This window comes from Pteropus medius, unplaced genomic scaffold (genome assembly GCF_902729225.1).
Source record: "Pteropus medius unplaced genomic scaffold, Ma_sr-lr_union100, whole genome shotgun sequence".
Lineage (NCBI taxonomy): Eukaryota > Metazoa > Chordata > Mammalia > Chiroptera > Pteropodidae > Pteropus > Pteropus medius.
In genome coordinates this window covers 674,438-693,522 of record NW_024344321.1, presented here as the reverse complement: position 1 = coordinate 693,522, position 19,085 = coordinate 674,438, and the positions used below count along the sequence as shown (strand labels likewise).

General features: G+C 34.4%; 1 protein-coding gene, 1 non-coding gene and 1 pseudogene across 15 annotated transcripts in view; 2 read left to right on the top strand and 1 right to left on the bottom strand.

The window, feature by feature from the left end:
- HNRNPC (heterogeneous nuclear ribonucleoprotein C) overlaps positions 1-19,085 on the top strand; it is a 46,041-nt gene that overhangs the window by 3,348 nt on the left and 23,608 nt on the right. For 6 of the 14 annotated variants that reach the window (XM_039869873.1, XM_039869866.1, XM_039869867.1 and 3 more), the window contains one exon: positions 1,341-1,366. The exons of 2 other annotated variants lie outside the window; for them this stretch is intronic. The gene's annotated coding sequence lies outside the window, so the exon portion shown is untranslated. Of the gene's footprint in view, positions 1-847; positions 1,367-1,413; positions 2,064-19,085 lie in introns of those variants that run through there. 6 more of the 14 variants (XM_039869861.1, XM_039869863.1, XM_039869870.1 and 3 more) reach the window with 3 other exon arrangements.
- Positions 9,893-10,011, top strand: LOC120608113 (uncharacterized; annotated as a pseudogene).
- On the bottom strand, positions 10,582-10,714 carry LOC120608121 (small nucleolar RNA SNORA52). Its single transcript, XR_005654312.1, has one exon. It is a non-coding gene; the product is annotated as a small nucleolar RNA SNORA52 (small nucleolar RNA).

Sequence of the window (19,085 nt, the reverse complement as noted above, 5' to 3'; positions counted from 1 at the left end):
TAAATATTGAAATGCAAGTGCAACCAGTTTATATTTGCCCAAAGACCTACAGTCTAACTGCAGATCTTGTTTTAGCTGATAAGACAGGTAGTCTGTCATGTTTGTTTTTGGTGTTACGTATCAGATTCTTAGAATTCCTGTCTTGGAATTAACTACATATACTAGGTTATAAGTAGTGGGACCACAGAAACAAATTCCTTAAGAACCGTTTATTTATTTTTCATCTGTTTTATGACATTAAATATTCAGCAGCCATAATCTTTTTTTCCCCTTTATCTGTTTTTCATTCAGTCTGTGAGTGGAATAATGTGCTCCTTATTTAAAGCATCTTTACTCCTTATTGTAGAACTAATCAGGTCTTGTGGTTTGATCACTCCTTGGTTTTGAGAAATGATGCCATCTCTATTATGTATCTTCATGATAGAACATTCTCCTTCAATCTGTATTGTAGGAAAAACTACATGGACTTAAAATTTCAAAATCCATGAATTCACTTCATAATCTTGATATTTGACATTTGCTCACTTTATCTCTGTTGGCCTGGTTTTTCTATATTTTCCTTGCCCAAACTGCTGGTTATCAAGATGAATGTTTGAATTTAGACCTTTTTTTGAGACCCTTAAGGGAATACATGCACGTATTTTGTTAATTTTAGTTACCTACTTAATATTGAATTGTGAAGACAGTCACTGGTCAAAGTGATTGTGTAGAGGCTCTGCCCATCCCCTTGGAATGTTATGCTTTACCAAAATGTGTTAGATGCAATGGACAGACTTTCTGTCTTGGGGGTTTATGGCACAACATTTCTGAGGAACTCTGACTCAATCTGTCCCTTCTCCTTTCACAGGGCAGCAAGGCGAACCCCATCCCTCCTCACTGGAGCTCAGCTTTGATTTTTAACCTCCCTTCCCCACCCCTCCAGAACACACACATTCCCATTCCAAAACTGATTTTATAAAGACATTTTAAACATAATGATGCAACTTGGTGTGCACTACGGCAAATTTACAGGTGTTTTTTTTTAATTGTTTCCAAAAACGGGACTTGGATTTAAGATGTAATTTTTAAAATTTCTATTTCTATTTTTTCTGCAGCAGTTGGGTTAGAGGAGGAGGAGCCTTTTAGCCTCTCATAAACTGACCTCTCTATTTCCTCGTGTATTTTTAAGATTGATTGATGATGTGGAAAGGGCTTTGCTTGTCTGCTACTAAGAACTTTACCCTTGCGGTTTTTGTGGAAACTGCTTTTGGAAAGAGAAAAAAAATGAACTTTACTGACTTGACATTTTTGCACCTCCCGTTTTTCTAATCTGGGCTATTTTTATTTTTGTTTTTTTACAGTGAGATTTTTTTGATCTTCAGCTACAGTAAGTTATTCCAATTTTTTTTTTACATTTTTCCTGACTTTCCGCTGATTTCCTTTTTATTGTTGTTACTAGTTACTATTATTTATTATTATACTTATGATGGTGATGATGATGATGATAATGACACTGATGATTTTTAACCGGATTAAAATCGAGTTTTTCTGAATGTTCATAAGAATTTCTCCGGCCTCCTAATTGACTTTGGAGTTTTGCATCTTGGGAGAGAGTGAAGGCAATAGCATTTTTAAGTGGAATGATCACATAAACCTTTTCTCTCCCAACCCCCCCCTTGCCCTCATCCCCTTCCCCGCTCGAAAGAATTTTACTGGCTGTTAAGTCTGTGACCTTATTTTTCCTGATCTTTAACTTAACTGTTTTAGAGCATCTCTGGACGTCTGTATTTTTAATTTTTTTATTTTTGTTTTTTTTATTTTTAATCTTTCATTTGTTAAATTTTTAAACTGTGCTGCAATAAAATGTGTGTGGTACTACTTAACACCTATGACGATGGTGGCATTTTCCCAAAAAGCCATCTTCCTCCTGTTTCCCTTGAAATCCCATCCTGCTTTTCCTGTACACTACCCCTCACAAACCACAAGCTGCAGCAACATGGATGCCCAGCCTGGAGCAGCGGCAGCCAGGATGACCTGGAGCCAGGGGGGCCTTCGGAACAGATGCACACCCTTCCTGGGTGATGGTAAGAGGTGTGAGGTCCACTGGTTTCATTGCAAAGACTAGGAAATACACCAGTTAAAGTTTAGTTAATGAGAGGTGTAGCTGATAACTTCTGGAATTGCTAAGGTTAATCCTTTTTGTGTATCTTAGATGTTTCCCAAGGGAGGCCACTTCAGTTTTTTGTAAACTAATGAAATTAGTATCTAATTAACTTGGGCTGAGAATTTTTGGTAATTGAGAAAAGCAGCTGAAGTTTACATATACTTTAGAGTGAAAATGGCTTGTTTTAATGGTTAGCAACAAAGGTGGTCTTTTTTCTAACTATTGCAAATTAGTAAAAATTTTCTGTCATTTGGAATGGTCTTGCGTTTGTGACAATTTTGGATTTTATTCTAGACTTTATCATTAATACTGCACAAGACTCAAACCACAAGAAGCTTACTGTAATATTAAAATGCTGTCTCACTGGAAAGCTTTAAAAAAAAAAGGGTTGGTAGGCTTTTAACTTCACAAAGCAGAGAAATCTGCTTAATCTTTTGTATGCAAATGGAGAAGATCTAGGGTTGACCTCTTTCAATGACTTATGGCCCATCTAGATACTGGAAAATCCAGTGTGTTTCTAAGGGCGATATGCAGGAATGAATCTGCTCTATTTCTATTCACAATAACGTAGAGATTGATAAGGATATGGATAGTCAAATAGTTAAGACTTTTTGCAGTTGTAGTGTTTTATTCACAACAGTGAAATATCTTAACTCAACTCGTCTTAGAGTTGCTTTAATAAATTTTGATCTGGGGCAAAAAAAAATTTTTTTAAAGGCATATTCAGTGCTGTGGTACTAGGATAAATCACATACTTGACCCCTTATTGGCACTGAAATGGTAAAATCTAGTTAAAGTGAAACTGAAGGCAGCTTCAAAAGAAAACAGTGGGAAAGTTAAAATGTTCTGAGGTTATCTGGGAGAGAAATGAAAAATTTTATAGGACCAAGTTTTATTGATGCTCTCTAGTCTATGAAAGCTATTTCTACTTTGTTGCGCTGTGTCATTGTGAAGCTGCTGTTCACTATAGGTTTAATTTATTCCTTACTTGCTAATTCTACAAATTCATTACTTTATGGATCTTATTCTGGTTTTGGGGTAGCAAAAAGATACAGTAGTTCTAAAGGGATTTAGCCTCATGAGGGAGACAGTTGAATGAGATTGTGTCATGTAAGTAGAGGTAAGCACAACGTGTAGAAGCATGCAATTCTACAGGTACCTAATTGATTCCTGTAAGAGGTTGGGAAATGCTTCTAAGAGAAAGGGAGCTGAAGTGAACCTTAGGTAAGACCGGATTATAAAAATTTTAATGCCATGCTGAGGAGTTTGTATTTTATCCAGAAACCAGTGGTGAGCTATTGAAAAATTCTAAACTGGGTAGTGATGTCAGACTTTCCTTTTTAGTGATGTCTCTGATAGCAGTGTAGAGATGGCTTTGGAGGAGAATGAGCTTGGAAGTAGGTGATAAATAAGGAAGAATACGACCTGACCTTATCAAAAGAAATGGTATTGGGATTATAGAGGAAGAGAGTAAATTTAGGAGGATCTAGTGGTGGCTGTGATATGAAGAGTAAGGGATTTGGTTTGACCCCCTAGGTTTCTAGCTTCTGGGATGGGAATACATGGATAAACAAAAGGTTAGTGTTGAGAGTAGGAAAAAGAACTGTTTGGTCATGGAACATTCAAGTGGAGATGTTTATTCATTAAACATTTGAGTGCTTATTCTGAAATGACCATTAGGCTTGGGCATGAACAACTCATACTGTCCCCTGACATCTTGAGTATTATAAACCACAGAGGGGAGAAATAAAGTGAGCAAATTGCATTTTCGCAATCTAGATCTATGAAGTAAACAGGGTGAGATGATAGGGGAACCAAATTTAGACTATGGAGGTATGAGAATGCTGCTGGTGAAAAGACATTATGGGAACTGAGGTTGAAATTGAGATCTGTAAATTGTATCTGAAAGCAGATATTGAGGGAAATAAAACTAGGCCTCGGAGCAGGAAATACTACTGCAGGGTAGTCATTAAGAATGCATAGGATAGGAGACAAATGTGAAAGGTAGGTAAATACTAAGCATAGTATATAGGTCCTTATAAGGGCCCTGTTTAAGATTATCTATTGAAGGATTTGGGAGAAAGGAAAGATTTGATTGCTTTCTCTGGAATTTCCTTCTGGCTGTTTTGTGAAGAAGTTAAGTGCAAGTAGGACAATAAATGAGAAGCTGTATTAGAGTAGGCCACTATCTGTTAATCTCTTGGAAAAAAGTGGTAATCCTAGGCCTGAAGGTACTTGCCCTGGTTTTTCAAATGAGTTTTCTTTGTGTGTATTGAGTGTGTATAAACTAACATAATTAGTTTGAAGATAGGTTCCTCATCGATCTGGGAAATTATCTGGTTATTTCTCTAACATCCTTGTTGGATCAGACATGATGTAATACCTTTCCTATTTGACAGGAAAAATGGGGTAGAACCTGAATTCCTTTTGGATGTAATAATCTGGACACTTTACCATGTGTTCACTATCGAAGTTCTTATGTTATTTAATGATCATAACCTTGTGTAAATAACAAAATGCATGTTTTGGAGATATGAATATTGAAGCACAGGATTTAAATAATATGCTTATAGATAGATATACCTAGTAAATGGTGAAACATAGATTCAGCCCAGGCAGTTAAGCCTGCAGATTTCAACTCTTACTCATACTAGACTACTTGACATGTTTGGTATTCAGGAAAACAGAGCTTTAATTAATTTAAAGTACCCAAAAAAAAAACTGCTTTGGACTTTTGAGTTTTTAAAAATATTTTTTGAAAGGATTTTAAACTAAATGTTGTTATAGTTTGTTTAATTCACAGCACTTTAAATGGCATGAAGAAGTGTCCAAGGTAGTAAGTAGTTTATTTAGGTAGATGTGGCTTTGTGGTATAATGTGACAGCATTCTTTTAGGGAAGTAAAAACATTTAAAAACACTGAAAAAAAGTAATTGTATTTGAAGTATAATTGAGTTTTAAAAAATGTACGCCCCAGAAGGATATTGCTAAATCCAGCAGTCCTTTTTCAGTCCTCATCACACTTGATCTACTTGTGATTTAACCAGTCAAGCCACTTTCCTCCTTGAAACATTTTTTTACTTTTCAGGTTTTCTGGTTGATCTTTCACCCAGTTGGAGTGCTCTGTGGTTCAGTTCTTCCACTTTTCTGTTCACACTCTCTGGGTCACTTCATTTAGTCACATGGTTTTATATACCATCTCTAAGTTGATAGTATAACTTAAATACTATCTATAAGTTATCATCAGCCTGGACTTCTTTTGAATGACACCTTTCTATCCAGCTATGCACATGACAACTCCCTTGAACGTTAAGTATTAAAAGTCCAGAGCCTGGGACTCTTGCTATTCTTCCCTCAGACGACCAGTTTCTTCTGCATTGCCCATTTCATTTAATGAAACTCCAGTTTTCCTGTCATTTAGGCCAGACTTTGGCCTTGATTTTTCCCCTCATACCCCACCTTTGGTCTTGTAGAAAATCTCGTCAGCTTTTCCTTTAAAATATAACAAGAATTCACCACCCGTGCTGCCGTGGCTTGTTCCAGTTTCAAGCCACAGTTGTCCCTTGTACATTATTGCAATAGATTTGTTTCTTTTCCCCCTCCCCACCAGCGTAAGGCAGCTAGATAGAACCTATTAAAATGTAATACTAGAAAAATGTGTTGTTGAGTTTCTGTTTAAAACTCACCTAATAGCTGCCATTCAGCATCGAAGTCAAAATTCTCATTGTGATTTACAGAACACCCCATGTGATTTGTTGTGCCCCTCCCTAATATAGTCTCCAGCCACACTGGCCTCCTTAGTGTGTCTTGAACACTAGATGTTTCTACCTCAAACCTTTTCCTTGGAATTTAATTCCCTCATTCATAAGGTTAAGTTTCCAGTTCATTCAGGTTCTTACTTGACCTCAGTAATATTTTCCCTCACAGCCCTTCAAGTTCTTCCCCCCTTAAATACTCTAGCTCTTTCACTGGCTCACCTGTTATAGAACTTAATGTAAAGGCATAGAGAAATATTTGGAAAGATATGTGTGAAACAACATTGATTACCTCTGGGCAAGTGAGAGGAATTTAGGGTAGAAGGGAACTAGCTCTGTGTGCTTAAAGACAGTATAATGAGCAACACCATATTTCGATTCTAATTAAAAACTTAAAACTCCTTATTGTAGATATATTTCAACTTTAAAAGGTAGCCATTAACAGATTACAGGACATTAGACTTTTCTTCCTACCTAATTTGAATCACTTCACCAGTCTTAGTCTTCCTATTTCCCATTTAGATTAATCTATGGCTTTTGAGTTGATTTTAGAACTGATGTAACAGTCTTGGGCTTTTCTGGTGAATCTGGAAAACATTTACAAATAGTTTAGTGGAATACATGTTAAGTGGAATTTTTCCCCTAGCTTTTTTACTAAAATTCTGTATTCTGAAAATTATGTAACCATTCATAGTGCAGTATCATTCCTTATATTAATCCTTTAAACATAGTCATCTTCACTTAAGTGATTTTGGTGTTAACTTTAAAAACTTTAAGGCTAAAATTGATGTAGGAAAGTGTGCTTCCCAAAGAAACATATTTTGTCCTTGGAAGTTCGTTGGCTTCTTAAATGGGAGTTATGCATTCGTGCTTTGTTTAATATGTAGATTTACTGAAATAAAAAAAGAAAGACTAATCAAATGACTCATGATTGCTGTGGGTTAAGAGAAGATACTCTCTTTTACCTTGAATCTAAATTAAGTAAGCAGTGCATGCCCATATAACATTTAGAAAATGCAAACCAGCCCCCCTCCCCAAAAGACATATGTTAACCAGTCAAAAATAAGTTTGGTGTGTCCGTCCAGGCTTTTCATACATAAAGCACATAGATTTAAGTAGTAATATTTTTTTAACTTAACATGAACATAACATTAACATCAGATGTTAAGTAGGTAAAAGATCTAAAAATTTTAATAGCTACACAGTATTATATTGCATACTGGTATGATATTTGATATTTTACTTAATCAAAAAAAGTCTGTTGGGCCCTTAGGGTTTTCCCCAGTTTTCATTTTTGTAAACAGTTTCATAAACAATTGAAACTCTACAACTAAAATTTTGTAAATAGCATTATTTGTTTAGAATTAACCCCTAGAAATAGAATTGTCCAAGGGCATGCATGTTTTAAAAACTTTTAAATACAGGTTGCTCTCCAAAAAAGTAATAACATTTTATTTATTTATTGGCATTTAAGTGACTGCTACTAATTTCTTGTTTTGTGATTTATCTGGGTTTTTTGCTAATATTATATTTAAGCTTTGGACACTGAATTTCAGTGTCTATAGTATTTGATAAGTATAAATTGAATAAGAATGTTTATAAAGTTACAGGTTTGCTGAATGAAAAATTGCTATCATGTTGAGTATATTTCTATGTATAGTTTGAGGTTCATAAGTAAATTTTTTCAGATGTATATGCATATATTTGGTGCTGTCTTTAATTTCGTTGTGAAAAAATTCCAAATAAACACAAAAGAGAACTTGTCCATGCTTTACCAGTCCGTGGTAATCTTGTTTCTTCTATACCTGCATCCACCCTCCTCCTCGTTTATGTTGAAGAAAATCCTTGATCCATTTCATCTATATTTCAGTATTTCACAATGTATTTGTAACATTTAAGGACTTAGGAAAAAAAACAATCATCATCACACAAGAAAGCGTAAATATATTTTAAGACCCTAAAATGCTTTTCTGAGGACTAAGGCATTCCCGAATTGTTTTATTTCTGCAAGAGTAAAACAGATTGGATGATTGTTTTTGCTTACATGTTTTTCACTTCATCCTTTCTGGAATTTGGGAGGTTCTGTTTTCTAGAGATAAGTTTTTTAAAAAATTGAGAGACTCTTGGCATAGTTATCTTTATATTGGTGATAAAGTCAAGTTTAGGATTCCACTATATATGTATTTTATTATTTTCAAAATTTAGGGTATAATCATGTTTTAGTTGCTTAGGCCTGAGTGATAGAAAATATTAAAAATTATTTCCTTATAAATATTTTTGACTTACTGGTCCAAAATCTTTTATTCACAATTCAGAAATTTAAACATAACGACAGTTTTTTTAATTTGGCAGATTCATTTGGTGACAAAACTTGATATCAGTAGTGACTATGCATATGTATTACTGCAGAAATATTAGTGTATCTGATTTGATAGCTAGATGCTTCCCCAGATCTCATTGGGTTGTTATAGCCAAAAAGCACAGTATGCCTTTGTAAAATCTGAAAAATTCTAATGCTCCAAACACATACCTCCAAGGGGGGGACCATGCTAGACTTCGAAAAGTATACTTTATTGGAACTCAATACTTAGTTTGAGTTTACTGAGAGAATTGAAGCTTTCTACAAGACAGTAAGGAAATACAATTAACTCCCGCTGTTCAGAATATGTTTTGTGTTGCAGCAGCAGCAGCATCTGGAAGCTTCATAAACAATTTCATTCCCTATCCCAGAACTACCATGGGCACATTTAAAGAGAAGCACTGCTCTGTATCTCTTATTCCTTTTTATTGTTTGGGAATTAGAAATTTTTGTGGGCTTTCTGGCAAGAGTGTTTTTGATGTTTGGGGAGGGGAAGTTGAGCATAATGTAACCATATTTTATGTAAAATTGAAATACAGTATTTAAAATGACCATTTTATATGCAAGCTTTGAACTCATGACTCCTCAGATTACAAATCAAATTAAGAATCGAGTAATTTCAAACAGGCAGGCTGGATAAATGGTGATGCTACTTAATCTAGTAATTAGAACTACATGCCATCCTAAAATATGTATACTTTGAATGATATATGCTCTTAGGCACATATCTGGGGGTAATGTTACCAATCTATAATTACTTCTTGATTGTAAACAATAGCAAATGCTGGTTTAAGACAAAGACCCTGTAAATTCTTAAGCATGAATCTCTTAAGTATAAAGATACTCTCCTGAATAGGGGTTTATACACTAACCATTTTGTTAATATCCATTCACATAGGTTTTTATTTATATCAGAAATAGTAAGCCCTTTGTATAGTTTTTGTTTACTTATTTTTAATATATTGACTGTACCCTTGATGCTTTATTTCCCAGTCCAGATTTATTGGCCTAACTGAAGTAATTTTGAAATAATGATTTTAGTTTTTTTCCTCCTGTGAGAAGCATTTTTTTTACATATTTTCTAATGCTTGTTCGATACAAGATTCAGAAACCTTTTTTTTTTTTCAAGTGGTTTAAATGTTCCGAGAGTAAATAGCTGCTTGCTGATGGAGAGTTTTACTATGTGTAGAAGCTGCTCTAGTTAAGGATTTATTTGATGGGTTCTAAATGCTGAGTGGAAGGGTTTCCTTAAGTCTGATGCAACACTCACAGAAACAGACAATTCATGTTTAATAATAACAGTTGATTGTGAAGGTAGAGAGAAATGTCTATATCCTTTGTGACTTTTAATGACTGAGAGACCCTAAATTATCAAACACAATATTCAGTGATAATTTTGGTGCTTTGGAGATGCCCATTTCCTTGTTTTTCTATAGTTCTGAATTGCTCTTGAGGAAGAAGTGCTCAACTTTTCCAACTTCTGTTTAAGAGTTTATGAAAAAGCTTTGCTGTCTTTAGGCCAAGCTGTATATCATAATCATTACATTCCAGGGTAGCATTAAGCTATCCTTGCAGAATGGAAAAATTATAAAGATAATGTTATTAAAGAAAAAAGTTCTTAAAAACCTCACAATCTGTCTACGGCCATTCCACCTTGAACAAGCCCAATTCTGTCTGATCTTGAAAGCTAAGCAGGGTCGGGCCAACTTAGTACTTGGATAGGAGACCAACTAGGAAGACCAGGTGCTGTAGGCGTAAAAAAATAAGGGATTGTAAAATGACAAGGTCCTTGTAATCTGTGAGGTCAAGGGTTGCTTTGCCAAAAACAAAAAACAAAAAAAACACAACTTCACAATCCTACCGCATCCTGAGATTCTAACACTTTAGTGTGTATTCATCTAGATAACCTGGGTATTCTGTATGCTTTATAACATCTTGAACATATGTGTTAATACATCATTTAAAAATAGTTGTTGCTGCTTGTATTCAATTGGATTGATGTACTGAGATTCATTTAGCCAGTCTCATTGTCATGCACTCGTTTTCTCATTTTTTACTGTTAATATGTCTATATCCTTTTTTCCTTCAGATGAGTTCACAAAAGATTATTGGATTAAAGAATGCATAGCCCTAAAGCTTTTGATAAAGTAGTTCATTTGTCCTCTGAAAATACGGTAACTTCATAATGTCAGAAATAATGTATGAAAAGGGCTGTTTTGATATAAAATGTGGTTTGTTTTTTTTTTGTAGGTGAAAATGGTATTTGGTTTAATTTATATTTCCTTTATAGTGATATTGAGTTTATCACCCCTCCTCCCCCCACCACCATGTCTAGTAGTGCCTGGCATGAGCCTACTGAACCTGTGGTCACTGTTCTGGGCGAGGCTTCTAAGGTGCTGTGGTCCACAAGTGAAACCTGGCAATCTACAGTCTGACGGGCAGGGATTAAGATGGACAAGATATTGAATTTTTTAAATTTCTATAAACCTTTAATATTATTAATCACCTGGTTTTGTTCGGCCCAGTTTTTGTTGTATGTACCAATAATAGTAAATGATGTTGTAGTAGCTGCAGCTATAGCAGCAACACTTGAATGTGCCAGGCACAACGTCATTGTTTTTTTTAACCTTCCTTCATTTAGGCCTCATACCTACCCATGAGACAGATACTATTAATGAAACTCATTTTGTAGTTGAAACTGGTTTTTGATGGGATTGGCTTCCTGAAGGGAAGTGCATACATGAAATTGAAACAGGTCTATCTGACCCCAAAGCCTGTGAGCCCTTAACCATTAAGGTGTATTTATCTATTTTCATTTTTATATACAGTAATAAGGACTTAAATTGTGGACAAACGTGTTGCAGACATTCACCAGTTCTTAAGGGTATATTTAATGGGAATATTTTGTATTACGTTCTGTTTAGGAACTTCTCGTCTCAAGGTTAGTTACCATTTTAAATGAAATTTGGTCATGGTGGACATGGCTTGAATTTGTGGGGATAGGTATTTTTGTATCTACCTTTTCAGTTTAATTTTTTTAAATAGGCTTTACCTAAACTTTTGATTTACAGTTTTTTAAATATTAACCTGGGCCCTGCTCAAAACTACACCAGGGTAGATCTTTTCAGTGTACAGAAAATAGGCAGAAAGGCTTCTTAGTTGAGATTGACAATACTAATTATTGTTCCAAAAGTGAAATATAACCTGTAAAAGTCTTATGCTTTTGAAGGAAAATTGTGTTGACTTGTAGAGACTCCTCAGGATATGTTGAACAGATCAATGATGGATATATAATTGGGAGTGAGTGTTAACATTTCACAACAAAATCAAAGTCTGAAATTTCTTTCAGGCTGGAACTAAGTATAAGAGGATGAAATAGTATATGAAATGTAAAGCCTAATGCTCGATGTAGTTGTTCAAATAGAGGAAGTTAGCATTATATTAATGAATGAATAAGAATTTGGGGATTTTAGTAACAGTGAATTCTGCGTGTGTTGACAATGCCAAAGTTAGCAGGAACAATAGTGTCTGGGTAGCATGCAAAGTGTGTTCCAGTCTTGCAGGAGCAACCATATTTGGACTGCCGTGTTCAGATGGACATTGACAGATTAAGTTGTATTTGCTGTAAGGCACAATTTCTTATTTTCATAAAAGATGGTCAGGATAGTGAAAAATTTAAATAAGATGTTTTAAATCACAGAAAAAATGATCTGATTGCTAATGAATAATTGAAGAGAAGAGCTAAGGGAAGGAATTACTTAAAGAGCCAATTAAGTTTTAGAACTGAGTATCTTCAGGTTGTGAATTCTAGAGTCATGATCATTGGTGAGTGAACAACCATGATGTAGAGGAATTTTAACGTTCTTTGAAGAAATTGGGGGGGCATTAAGCTACATAATTGTTTTTTCCATCATTGAGATCCTGGGAGTGTTTTCTTAAAGACCTTCATTTAGAAACTTCATTTTTGTTGGCATTGCGTTACTCATTTATACTTTGACAGAAATTTTTTTATTATAAAATGCTTATTGAAGAAAACATAGGAAATATACAGATAAAATATTACAGCATCAGCCCTCAAAGATAATTACTATTAATATTTGATGTTTTGATTTGTTCTTTGTCTCATGGCTATCGGTTTTATATATATTTTAATATTTTTGTAATATATTTTATAATATTTATATTTTACCAACAAGGAGTCATTACTATATAGTTTTAGAGCTTCTGTATTATAGACATTTTCCACTTAGCTTTCTACAACATGTTTTTAAATGGCTTTCTAATATTTCTTGTCATGGGTTTACAAAACTTATGGATGGTCAAAGTTTCTCTTTCAGTTCTAAACATGGGTGACTTGAAATTTAACACTGTCAGTTGCATAATTAATACAAATATGTAGAACTACCCATTGCTTGGCACTTAAGGAATTTTCAAATGAACCTCCAGAAGCTTAGTGATATACTTAGAGCAGTGGAAGTGCCCCAGTGAGATTGTCATTTTTTTATTAACCAAATTTGACAGAAAAACAATGTCATTTTGCTTTTTATGGAAACTTGTTACATTGTATGACTTGGCATATATATCATTTTTCAATTTGCTATAATAGAATCTTTAAAAAAAACTTCGAACCGGTAATAATGTACATGTAGAAAATATATGTACATGTACCATGTCTGCTTCAACCTCCCCATTCTGGTAGCAACTGTCTAGATTATTACATTTTGTCCATATATGCTTTTTTCCCCTCCTGAATGAATTTAAAGTTAGAGGCATGATTCTTAAAAATAATAACTTCAGCATGGTTGCATCCTCTTAAGAATAAAGCTAATGTTATCAAAATACTTAAGAAAACAATGAAAATTAACAACTCAGTATTATCTCGTATAGTCTCATTAAAATTCTCTAGTTGTCACAATGTCTCTTATCCAGTATCCAGTCATAATTTCAAACACTGCTTTCTTAATCTAGAAAGGACCCCCTAGTTTTATTTTTGAGGCATTTCAGCCAGTTGTATAATGTCCCCCACAAATTCGAAGTGTGATTGTTTTCCTCTGTATATTCCAGGCAAATAATTTACCAGGAATATTGCATAGGTGACGTATGTTATTTTGTCAAGTCAGGAGACACATAATGTTAGATTACTTGGTTTAAGTGAAGACTTCATGTCTATTGTAAAGGTGCATTTTCCTCTTTATAATCATAGAGTAACCTGTTAGGTAAGATTTGAAGACCATATAATTTGTTTCCTACCCAACAAGCTTTCCCTCAGTGTTTTTAGCTTACATTGGCATTTGTCTGAATCAGTTATTACTGATGTAATCTTTACCAATCTAACCGTTTTAAAAAGTGGTATCTTTGAATTTCAATATCCTGTTTTCATGTTTCTGTTCATGTTTTTTGGGACTGCTGAGCTTTGTCTTAGGTTTTGACAATTGCATATGTAATTTTTTACACTTAAATTTTGATCCATCTATAATTTTGGTGTATAGCATGAGATTGGTCCCCAATTTTTGTTTTTAGATGTACTACCATTTATTATTGAATTTGGGCCCTATTTATAATGAGTATTGTCTTAGTTTTAAGTCTTAGAATTAGCATAGTTTATCTAGAATGGCCAATTTTGTTTACTCGTGGCCTGAAAATATCCTAAAAATACTATCATGTGCTATTTTCTCATGCCTAATAGTCTTTACATGATAGTCTTTATCTTGAGATCATGTCTGTGTTTTGATGTAGCAAATTGAAGTACCCTGTTTTGTAGACACATGGGCACTTCATTGTTGGCCACTGTGAAGAGTCCAGAAGGAAATAGTCGATAAATGCAAAGAAGAGATCTATAGGAGAGAACAAAGACTGGGCCAGGTAGAGTAATAAAGTAGTGTGGGATAGATTTCGAACCAAAAGGGACAAGGGCAAAATAGGAGCTCTTCAGTGTGTTAAAGGAAAAAACAGACCAGATGATGATGCTCTAAGTAGTCAGAAATTATAGTATCCAAAAGGTACTGAGAAACCGTTGACAAGAAATTGTGAAAGACAGTGTGAAATAGAAAATTTTTGGACTTGAAGATTTAGTCATCTTTTTAAAAATTGCCAACTCATTGCTGCCATCTAGTGACATTGTCTTCAGAATTCTTCAAAGACAGGAAATAGCATATTAAGCATGACAGTTGCCTCAAACTTGAATATAGAAGCTAGTTTAGGTTTTAAGGGGTAATAATAAAGTTCTAAGGTAGGGTTCTGAATTTCTCTGTCTGAGGTAAGTTATTTCTCTTGTTTTGTAGATAGTTTGATTTTAACATCTGATAAGCCATACTTGGTGGCATCTTTAATTTTTTTGGGGTGTGTGTGTGTGTGTGTGTGTGTGTGTGGGTGGGTGGACCAACAGATAATGTGATAAGAGTATAACGTGATTAACCTATGTGAATAGAGTGAACAGGGTAGAGGACTAGCTGAAATGCCTACTAGAAACATCTTGTGACTGGTTTACTTACTTTCCCCCACTCTGTGCCCACCTTTCTTTTGCAGTAAACGTGCCTTGATATGGTACTGAACGCAATCTGAGTGGCGCTATTTTGTCGAGTATTTATCTTCCATCCTCTCAATTTTTTGCACTAAAGGTGGTGTTCTAGTGGCCAGGACATAAAGGCAAGGGAGGCTGAGGCTTGATTCCAATTGTAAATTGATTTTGGCCCAATTCTCAGCAAATTCCTGTGTTTTTGGACCATTTGAACCTTGTATTTCTCATAATTGTCACTGCAATCTACCTTTACTACCTTGCTATTTCTCTTCGCGGCAGAATTTTCTTGAGATTTAATGTAAACTTAGAAATGGACTAGATGTAAACATTTCTCAGTTTTTTAGCTAGATTGACAATGCAAGATAGGTTGACTCTCTTAAGGGGGAATAGTCATGATAGCTCAATCTTTAGAATGAAACAGTTGGAAATTGACAGTTTGTTTGCATCCCAGCAAGATGTAGATTTTATTTTAGTTGTAGGATATGACTGGGATGATAGAAGTAGGAATCGAAACATTTCTATATCTGTGAATCTTAAGCATTTCCTGTCCTTTGTACTGCCATTAAAATTTCAAATTGGCATTTATTGGTTCACCATAAAACATATATGATCAAACAGACACGTTAGATCATTTGGTGTAATAAGGAAGTAAAAGTAACTCAATATTCCTGGTTTTGACTTTTACTCACCTGGTAAGACAAGCCTTAGTGATCTTTTGATGATAAAAATCCTGGGAATAAGAACCTGGGATGAAAAAAAAGCTAGGTACAGACACATGGAGTGCTGTTGCCCAATAACCTGTAGGAAATTTTTTTTTCCTTTCTGTTTGTTCTTTGGTGGCATTCTGTTTTTCCGGAAACTGATCACTAGGGAATGAAATAGAATGCAGAATTACCAGGCAACATAATCATTTCAGAAATCTTCCCTATTGGTTCTACTCTGAATCTACTTTTAAGGAAGAAGTTGATTGTTTTTTAATCCTGTGTACTTTATTTACTTAGATCTTTCGTAGCATTCAGTATTGAGTTTAAGAAACAGTGAATTTGTCTTAATGAATTTGACTTCAAAATGATTCTGCTGAGAAAACTTGTAAAGGCTGTGATTATAGTGCTTTCATCTTTGAGGAATTACAGAATATTTAGGATGTGCTGGAAACTTCTGATTTTCAAAAAGTAGAAGAAATTAGAATTTATAAACTGTAGATCCGTGAATTGGACATTATTCTCCATCAAGATACTAGACTAGGTTATTCAAGTTAAAACTAGTTCATGTAGATTAACATCACTTCATTATTTAACAGCATTATTAAGGCTATAAGTATGTATAATGGTACATTGATGCTCTCAAAATATTTGAGTGGTTTTATAAAACATTTTTAACACCTGAATTAACCAAAGGTACAGTACTTGCAGAACAACATTTAAAAATATTTCTGCCCTATCTTTTCTAAGCACATAATTTATATAGTTTATATATAATTCCTGTTACGTATTATACAACTATGTATACTGCTTTTTGGCTTAAACATTTTATAATTCCCACATCATTTAAAGAGATTTATAAATTTTCTAAAGACTGCAATCGATAATTAGGATATAGAGCTGTTAAAAGACTACTTTTTAAAAAATGTATGTAGGAAATAACCAAATACTACAGGTCTGTATGAGGTGAACAGCAAAAAATTGCCCCATTCCTTTTGCAGCCTTTACACTTAAAATCTGATGTATTTCTTGAAGACTGTATACCATTTGGATTAGATTTTTAAGCTCGTCGGAACGGTCTCTCATTTCTTTCTTCCCTAGTGCTTTAAAAACTTAAGAGAAATTGACCTATATTATGAAGGTAGATTATTTCCAAGTATAAATTTTTATGATCCATGAGGCAGCCTCACATCACTTATTTAGATCTGTTCCATTTCTATTAGGCTTTTTAAAAAAATAACTAATGAGTTATAAAGCAGAAACCCTTGTAATTACTCATTCGGGAAAAACAGAACTTTGCCAGCAAGATTTATAGCTTAGAACAATCCTGTGACCCTGTGACAGTCCAGAAATGAATGGCATGGCATATTTAAAGAAAGAAAATGTGATTCGATGATTTTATACCCAGCAAAACTGACTTACAAATATAAAGGGCACAAGCAAACTGTTAATAACATGCAAGAACCAAGAAATTATTCTCATTTCTTTCTAAATAATATATTAGAGATAAACTTGGAACATACCATAATACCTATAGAGATAAGGTAGAATTTAAACATTAGTAACATCACAAAAAGACAATGCCACCTACATATGGTCTTGTAACAGCATCACTGACAGGAATCTAATCAAGTATTTGGTCCCAGTTTCCAATTTCTGGAAATACAGAGAACAGAAGAATATGTGGAATTATACTAAGAGTATGAAATTTCAGAAAATCCAAACTGGGAAACAGTTGTCCTGGATTCTTCATGGGTGGAAGGGGAACTTAGCTAAAAAGAGCCTTATAAGATAACATTTGTTTTAATTGGTAAGGCTTGTACAGTGATAGAATTATTTTAAAAGTAAGAAAGCGACTAGAGTAAGTATAGTTGCTTTTGGGGAGAGGAAAGAAATTAAGAATGGAGTGGTATACATGGTACCTCTGAGTTTTGAGATTTTAAAGAGGCTAAGCTGCTCTAGCACCTTCAGTCCTTTATACCACAGTACCTTGTACTGCCCACCGTTGGATCAGGTAAAACCCTTACTGTTTCATCTGCTTTTCTTAATATTGGTTCTTTGCTTTCCAGTAAATGCTAGCTGGATGTTTTGGAATTCTTCAGTACTTAGCTCTTTTAGACTCTTGGTTGCTTCTTCCCCAGTTATACCATGTTTGTTGGCTATTGGTTTGCCCTTACTTAACCAGCTTGCATTTTGGGAGCTTGAGATATCTTGACACCAAGTTTTGTTGTAATTGTTGTCCATGAGACTTTGGCTTTAATATCTAGTTGCTTTTATGTGAGGATTCAGAAAGATTCAAAAACTACGCTGTTGTTTTCTTCCAGGAATCCCAGTTCTTTTCCAGTAATTTTGTACATTTAAGGTATTGATCATTTTTTCCCCTTTAACAGGGATTCCACTGGTATGGTAACTTCAGGTAGGGTGGAGTGTTGTGACCTGAGATCATTTGATTATTTCTAAAACTTTGAGAAGTCTGTTCCCTGTTAAATAAAATTTTAAATAGTACTGTTAGAGTCATATCTATTCCACTTTGCCCCCTAAAGTATCCCTGGTTCCCAGTACTTAGCAGATACTCAGGAAATGTTCGGTGAAGAAGTGTATTAATTTGTAGTAACCGTTAATGCTTTTTAAGAGGATGTGTTTCTAGAAATGAGATTAACGCATCTTCATGGGTTCACCTGTCTTGACAGTTGCTCATACCTTAATTAAATAAAGTATGGGCATTGAAAGCTATTCCATTGACCTTTAGCCAAACTTTTGAAGCTGGGGTCATTATATTATTTCTCTGTTAAAAATTCATGATTTTTGTATCATATTTAGAACCACACATAATAAAAGAAAATGAGAAAATCATATCCTTAAACTCAGGTGACAGGATGTTTCTCTACCAGTCTTTTCAAATGGAGTGTCTTGAGAGAAACCTGCATACACTATAGCATTCTTTGTACGTAGTGAATTCTTTGTATCTTGATTGGAATTAGCTATGTATCATCCTTGTGAAAATTGAGAAAATAGCCATTTAAATCCATTTCTTAAGGAGTATACGTGAAAGGGACATTAGTTTAATGTCTATTTGATGTTTTCACTTCATGTTCAGTATGCTGGTGACACATAGAAACTGTCCTCTTTCCCCCAACAGGTAATTTCTTCTCGTTAAACCCAGAGTTTCATATGTTGATTGTGAAAAACATTTGCTGAAAACTGGCTTATGTCCACACTTAAAATAATAGCAAGCCTTAATTGCCAGCAGTAATATTTAAAATCAGAGGTTTTAGTAGGTTTATGTTTTAATTCTTCCTGGTGTTCTAAGGATTTCTGGCATTCACACTTAGAATTGAAATGCTGTCAGTGATTCTCAGTGGCTACTGTTTATAAAAGATGATTTAGAAACCAAAACACAGACAGTATTTTTTGAATTTCAGAAAGGCTAGGCAGGAAAAGCAGTTACATCTTTAAAATCAGTACTGCTTATGAAATGACCATGGCGGTGGTCATACATAAATGAGGTGTCCTACCTGTTTTATTGCATATATGTCTTATATATGTGACATTTTAACATCCATGAGAATAATTTTGACATGATTCTCTTGTCATGAAACATGCTAGACACT